This window comes from Oncorhynchus clarkii, unplaced genomic scaffold, assembly GCF_045791955.1.
Source record: "Oncorhynchus clarkii lewisi isolate Uvic-CL-2024 unplaced genomic scaffold, UVic_Ocla_1.0 unplaced_contig_8866_pilon_pilon, whole genome shotgun sequence".
NCBI classification, from domain to species: Eukaryota; Metazoa; Chordata; class Actinopteri; order Salmoniformes; family Salmonidae; genus Oncorhynchus; species Oncorhynchus clarkii.
Window position 1 is genome coordinate 105,606 of NW_027261151.1, and position 8,022 is coordinate 113,627.

Here is an 8,022-nt window from a genome sequence, read left to right on the forward strand (position 1 = left end):
TGGAACACTTTCCATCTTTATGCAAGTCAACAATTAGGTCTTCTGAGATCTCTCTTGTTCGAGGCATGGTTCCCATCAGGCAATGCTTCTTGTGAATAGCAAACTCACATTTTGTGAGTGTTTTTATAGGGCAGGGCAGCTCTAACCAACATCTCCAATCTCGTCTCATTGATTGGACTCCAGGTTAGCTGACTCCTGACTCCAGTTATCTTTTGGAGAAGTCATTAGCCTGGGGGTTCACATACTTTTTCCATCCTACACTGTGAATGTTTAAATGATGTAATATAGACAAGAAAAATACAATAATTGGTGTGTTATTAGTTTAAGCAGACTGTGTCTGTTGCTGTGACTAAGATGAAGATCAGATCTAATCCAGATAAGAAATAGTATTTGAACCCTTTTTCATGCCACTGTGTAACGTTGCATTAGAACCTTTGATGTACTGTAGCATTCTAACACTCTGCTTAGTGGATGAAAACTAAACTGGATAATGGCTCGGTAGCTCTAATCAAGTGGAGCTTATTTTCAGTAGCATTGCACCGCACCAGGTTGGTTACGCTAAGTGACACAAACAGTGTTGTTAGTCTGAGGGGCTATCGCCATGGGGATTGACTCAACAGATCAACAACAACAACAACAGCATATTCATCAGTTCTGTCAGATTATAGGTCTTAACCCCTGTGCTGCACTCCTACCCACTGAGAGTGTGATCACCTGGCAAACAGAAGGCCAGCTGTGCTGCACTCCTACCCACTGGGACTATAATCACCTGGCAAACAGAAGGCCAGCTGTGCTGCTTTGATGTCTGCAATGCACCAGCCCCCGGTCTCAAAAAAACATGTTTGTGCAATCAAACCAGAAGCAAAAATCTGTGAACGACGCAAGATGAGTCCATGACAGAGGAAACAGAGGAACCACCATAACAGCCAGTACTAGCCATGATGGAGCACGGTGGATGTACACCTAGAGGATTCAGGCCTACTGTAAAGCACTGTCTGTCTGAGCATGGGCTTAGAGGTCTGCCAGCCAAGCTCAGCATGGTTCAGCGGCTATAAAAAACACTTGTGGTTATGCTCCTGTGTCTGCGTTGCCGGGAAATCCACTTGTTTAAGAGAGCCAGTGGGAGGTTGTGACAAAGCAAGGAGAAACAGCCCTCCAGGCAGAGGGTGTCCCTAAGAGCTGATTTGGGATCCGTTTACACAACCACAATGATTATCCCTTCTCCTGTGGAGGTACATATCCAAACTGATCTCAGATCAGCTACAGAGGCAACCTCCACTTAGACAATGAAAAAGAAACTGATATAAGCCACACGACCAGACCAGAGCGAACCCACCAGTCTTTTATAGGCAGTTCATTGGGTCTTTTACGACGTAAACCGTCTGGGTTCAAACATGCCGTCTGCCCCGTTGGGCAAAGTTTAAAACGGCTCCTCTCTTTTTCCACTATACACATTAAAAAAGTAGTTCTGGCATCTTATCGTGAATAAAACATAGTATATGGAGTGAATGTAAACATAGAAACCAGTATTTCCAGATGAAACAGTCCCATAACAGACAAATCCATGCCCCTCATGCATCTCTTTGAAAAACATGACACAGAAACTCCATTCCTGTATCAAACTGACTTGGATTTCACCGAATATAATAGCATAGATTATTACTGGGCCATGTTTGACTGATTCCATATCAAAGGGTGCATGGCACAGCCAACAAACTTAAACGTCAACCTCATTGCCACAGAGTAAAGGAAAACTGGCCTTTCACAGGCAGTAGGCCTATACAAGAATGGAACACGTTAGAGCACACTTGTCCTCAGGGGCCAAACAGTGTGCATGTGTGTGCAGAGTGTTAACATCTTCAACAGCTGTTTGTTTAGTTCTCAGTAACAAGGTGCGTGGACTTTCTAATGTCCAAATCAAAGACTGGGGAGTCCAGACATTCTATATCATTAGATCACCAGACTTGATTCAACGTGGGCATTTGAGGAATTCAGAGCCTGTTAAGGCTTGTTCAGTTGATGTACCAACCTATGGGGTTTCTGTAATTGTTCTGTTGATGGATTCACTACCATGCAATACCATGATTAGGCTATTTGACTATAATAGGACATTGTTTTGGAGGGGAAGGGTGGGGGGGGGGGGGGGGGGGTGTCTATTGAGCATATAAAGGTGATACATTGAAGATATTAATTCAATAAAAGGTTGAGATAATCCTACTAGCAATATGTAGGCTAACAGTTGATCCACATGAGTTGAATGATGTCCTAGTCAAAAAAAGGCAATTGCACAAAATACAATTTCATCCAACTTCAATATGATGCTATTTCTGTCATAATCCTCGATTAAAAACTGCACTGGGATACAAAAATATATAAACATGATATAAACAATTGTTATAACAATATTATTAACGTAATGCTGTGGTGGGAAAGTACTAAATGATAATACTTGAGTCAACGTAAAGATGTTTTAATAGAAAATGACTCAAGTAAAAATAAGTCGCCATGTAAAATACTACTTGAGTGTACAGTAGCGTCATACTTGAGTAAAAGTAAATGCTATACATCAAAAGCCTTATATTAAGCAAACCAGAAGGCACGATTATTGTTTTTTTTACGGACAGTCACGGACACATCAACACTCAGACATATTTGACAAACGCAGTATTTGTGTTTAGTGAGTCCTCCAGATCCGAGGCAGTAGGGAAGACAACGCGTTATATTGATTGGTGCGTGAACGGGATCATAATTCTGTCCTGCCTTACCAGTAAAAGTAAAACAAAAATAATTATAAAGTACAGTTATCCAAAATAAACGGCTTAAGTAATACTTTAAAGTGTTTTTACTTAAGTAGGCTAATTTACCCCACTAACGTAATGTATAGGCTAACCCTACAGACTTCTACCACCTTTAGAAAATAATGCAATATAGACAGCGTTATGATGAACGCATTTCTATGCATATTAAACAGAACACAATGTTTTATTTTAACTGGGCCCTATAACAAATGAATACTGGTAAAAAAAAGAAAACGACTTACCCGTTGAGCAGTGCATGGAGTTAGTAATAATGAGATGTATTTAATTCCGTCCTCTGCAATAACACAATATTCTACACTTTGACTATCAAATCCATGCTTCAAAAGTATTAAAGCTGAACAGATCGGGTGTGATGCGTTCTGCCTCTACATGAGCGGCGTCAGAGAACAGAGACTGTCAAGTGGACCTATATAGCAAATTGTCTTGGGTACGCTGTTGGCGATGTTGCATGAGCGCTGCAAAACTATCAAAACACTTTTATCTACCACCTCTCTCCCTAAATTATATTCAGGCGACCCCTAGTGGCAATTGTTTGCAACATTGGCTGGTCTCGAGTGGCAGAAGAATCAGACAATTCGTTTAAGCTTTGCCAGCAGCAGATTTATGACAATTCCATACATTACAACATTGTTACAGCATTTGATTTATAAAGTGAAGAAATAATAAAACAAAAACGCACACAAAACACACCACAGAGTACATTATGATGACATTGTGTAGGCTATAATATTACAACACTTAAATATATAAAAAAAATTGAAGAATGAAACACACACATCTAGTGTTTCTTCATGACCAAACTGCTAATATATTTACATAGAATACATATGAACATATTTATACAATAACCCGCAGGACTATATGCGTGTCATTAACCATTCAGTCAGCTAATCAGTATCTGTCCAAGACAACTAAACTGTCTCTCTGTCTCCGTATGATAGTCGCTCTGCAATCCTTTAGAAACGTTTTCATATTGTTGTGTATTAAGAGGGTAATTAACATATTGTTGTGCATTAAGAGGGTAATTAACATACTGTTGTGTATTAAGAGGGTAATTAACATATTGTTGTGTATTAAGAGGGTAATTAACATGTTGCTGTGTATAAAGAGGGTAATTAACACATTGTTCTGTATTAAGAGGGTAATTAACATGTGTGTAAAGAGGGTAATTAACATATTGCTTTGTATTAAGAGGGTAATTAACATGTTGTGTATAAAGAGGTAAATTAACATATTGTTGTGTATAAAGAGGGTAATTAACATATTGTTGTGTATTGAGGGTAATTAACATATCGGTGTGTAAAGAGGGTAATTAACATATCGGTGTGTATAAAGAGGGCAATGAACATATTGTTGTGTATTAAGAGGGTAATTAACATATCTGTGTATAAAGAGGGTGATTAACATATTGCTGTGTATAAATAGGATAATTAACATGTGTGTAAAGAGGATAATTGACATATTGTTGTGTATTAAGAAGGTAATTAACATGTTGTGTGTAAATAGGGTAATTGACATATTGTTGTGTATTAAGAGGGTAATTAACATATTGTTGTGTGTAAATAGGGTAATTAACATATTGTTGTGTATTAAGAGGGTAATTAACATATTGTTGTGTGTAAAGAGGGTAATTAACATATTGTTCTGTATAAATCAGGGTAATTAACATATTGTTGTGTGTAAATAGGGTAATTAACATATTGTTCTGTATAAATCAGGGTAATTCACATATTTGTTTTATGAGGTATGTAAGTGACATGAGTAACATCAGAACAACAATGCAGGAATGCAACTCATTTGAATATGTGTTAGATTAGACCTCTGGATTTCAGGGTCATCATGCTGAGCGTTGATAGTTCTTCCTGTTCTCCGTCATTGGCTGTGGGATTTGGGCTAAAGACTGATTGTCAAACTTACAAAAACAATGTCAAAGTAATACTGTATTTTCTCTTTGTCATCTGAACAGTAAAACTTACCTTCTCATTGTATTTCTCAGTTTGCACCACAGTACCACAGTTGTTGTGCAGGTGAGTGAGGACCCAAAAGCGGTTTAACAAAAACAGAGTCTTTTAATGTAAACACAGGGAAGACATAGATCCTCTTCAGATGTAGATAATGGAAAAATAGACAACCCGCAGAGAGGGCGACAAATGAAACAAAAAGTCCTTCTGATAATTACAAAAGAGCCCCCTTCTTAGCAGCAGAGGAGAATAGCTGGGTTAGCGGCGACAGGCTGCAGGTCTCTCTGGGTAGGCGCGGGTCGTAGAGGAACAGTGGTACCTGATCTCACGTAGCATCAGATGAACTGGACACAGTACAAACGACAAGACAGTTAGCTGAGAACAGGATGCATTTGCCAGGCGGATTCCGACAGGACGGGACAGGACAAGGGTGAAGCAAACGAGACGATAGTTTGTTTCTGGCATGAGAAACTCAAACGAGAATCTGACAAAGAAAGAAGCAGGAACAGAGAGAGAAATAGAGACCTAATCAGAGGGAAAAAGGGAACAGGTGGGAAGAGGGTGAATGAGGTAGTTAGAGGAGATGAGGAACAGTTGGAGGAGGAGAGAAAGAGAAGGTAACCTAATACGACCAGCAGAGGGAGACAGAGTGAAGAGAAAGAACAGGAACAAGACATAACATGACAAGACATGACAACAGTTCCACAGCAATGAAACACAGTGAACTCATCACTGCACCAATCCCTGTTGGGTTACATGTGAAAGATGACAAGATGAGAATGGTACAATTCACAGATAAGAGTGTCAGAGATTAGTTGTGGTCATTAGATTAATGACTGACCACTGATCCTGTCACCATCAGTGACCTCAGGTACACCTAGCACAGAACATACAGAGACAGTACTTCAGAATGACACCAGCATGTTGATTGTTACTGTAGGCATGTACAGAACCACTTCTCACCAGGAAATGAAGCTTGTGTTCTAGCTGGAATAACCATGGATACGTTATTGGTGACACCTCCAGAGAACAGTGACACCATACAGCCAACCCTGGTGTCTTTGTCAGGTAGACTGAATGCTGCCAGCGTGGAAGTTATGGTGACAGTGACAGTTCCATTGTGATGGGTGACATTGACCATTGTGGAATTTTCTGGAATTTCTGTGTCTTCCCAGGTTACTGTAGGAACAGGTCATCCAGTAGCAGAACAGGACAGAGTGGTGTGACTGTTGTTGGTTTGTGTGATGAGGAGTGAGGGTCCATACAGCTCTATAGAACAACAACAAACACAGTTCACAGTGAATGTAAATACTATCATGTTTTCATGCACATCACATGGTCAAATTGATCTATGATGTTTGGAGGCCATTGTTCCTGTGTTAAAGGGATATTACACATTGTCCCTGTGTTAAAGGGATATTACACATTGTTCCAGTGTTAAAGGGATATTACACATTGTTCCAGTGTTAAAGGGATATTACACATTGTTCCAGTGTTAAAGGGATATTACACATTGTTTAAGACCTCAAAAGTAGCCTTATGTTAAGATGAATCCACATTATATGCCTGAACCCCAAATGGATGGAAAAGATGAGCACAGCAGATCTGTAAAGGACTTGCTGCTTATCTTCTCCATTGATTTGGGAGTCTGGCAAATAGCTGAATCTTCAAACCAGATGGCCTAGAACATAGATTTCAGCTGAGATAAGTCCATGTTTAAAAGGTCTGAAAACATCTGACAAACTTACGCTAGACTTTGGAGTGGTAGTGTCCCTTCAATCCCCTCTTCCCCAACCTAATGTAATGTGATTTTTACCATTTACATGGAGGCAGGTGGTTCCACTGATAGCTCCCTCTGGATAGGCGTTAAACAGACACTTGTAGCAGGACTCGTCTCCTCTTGACACTCCTCTGATGACGATAGAGCAGTTCTGCAGTCCCTCGTCTTCAAACTCCACGTTCCTCTGAAAAGGTGGGTTGACTACTGGTCCAAATCGTTTGCTATAGGAGCCAATGTTCACATTTTGCCTGTGTCATTTTTTTCCAGGTGACTTGCAGCACGTCTTTGGGTTTCATGAGTTCACAGGTTAAGACTGCATCTTCTCCCAGGGTTGCTGTGACAACCTGCTGTGTTCTCACCAGATGAGAGAGCCCTGCATGAAGAGAGTTACACATGACATAAAACTACTACAACACACGCACTTCTAGGATGTGCGTACAGCCCAGTACATCACTGGAGCCGAGCTCCCAGCCATCCAGGACCTCTATACCAGGTAGCGTCAGAAGGCCCCAATTTTTTTTGAAAGACTCCAGCCACCCAAGCCACAGACTGTTCTCTCTGCTACCGCACAGCAAGCGGTACCAATGCACCAAGTCTGAAACCAGCAGGACCCTTAGCTACTTCTACCCCCAAGCCACAGACTGTTCTCTCTGCTACCGCACAGCAAGCGGTACCAATGCACCAAGTCTGGAACCAACAGGACCCTTAACTACTTCTACCCCCAAGCCACAGACTGTTCTCTCTGCTACCGCACAGCAAGCGGTACCAATGCCCCAAGTCTGGAACCAACAGGACCCTTAACTACTTCTACCCCCAAGCCACAGACTGTTCTCTCTGCTACCGCACAGCAAGCGGTACCAATGCCCCAAGTCTGAAACCAACAGGACCCTTAGCTACTTCTACCGCCAAGCCACAGACTGTTCTCTCTGCTACCGCACAGCAAGCGGTACCAATGCCCCAAGTCTGAAACCAACAGGACCCTTAGCTACTTCTACCGCCAAGCCACAGACTGTTCTCTCTGCTACCGCACAGCAAGCGGTACCAATGCCCCAAGTCTGAAACCAACAGGACCCTTAGCTACTTCTACCCCCAAGCCACAGACTGTTCTCTCTGCTACCGCACAGCAAGCGGTACCAATGCACCAAGTCTGAAACCAACAGGACCCTTAGCTACTTCTACCCCCAAGCCACAGACTGTTCTCTCTGCTACCGCACAGCAAGCGGTACCAATGCCCCAAGTCTGAAACCAACAGGACCCTTAGCTACTTCTACCCCCAAGCCACAGACTGTTCTCTCTGCTACCGCACAGCAAGCGGTACCAATGCCCCAAGTCTGAAACCAACAGGACCCTTAACTACTTCTACCCCCAAGCCACAGACTGTTCTCTCTGCTACCGCACAGCAAGCGGTACCAATGCACCAAGTCTGGAACCAACAGGACCCTTAACTACTTCTACCCCCAAG

General features: G+C 41.8%; 1 protein-coding gene and 1 pseudogene across 1 annotated transcript in view; both read right to left on the minus strand.

The window, feature by feature from the left end:
* Window positions 1-3,227, minus strand: part of LOC139405477 (OX-2 membrane glycoprotein-like) — a 30,289-nt gene extending 27,062 nt beyond the window's left edge. The window contains exon 1 of the mRNA XM_071147808.1: window positions 3,041-3,227. The gene's annotated coding sequence lies outside the window, so the exon portion shown is untranslated. The remainder of the gene's footprint in view (window positions 1-3,040) is intronic.
* Window positions 3,228-5,038: 1,811 nt separating this feature from the next.
* Window positions 5,039-6,933, minus strand: LOC139405480 (OX-2 membrane glycoprotein-like; annotated as a pseudogene).
* Between the last annotated feature and the right edge of the window lie 1,089 nt (window positions 6,934-8,022).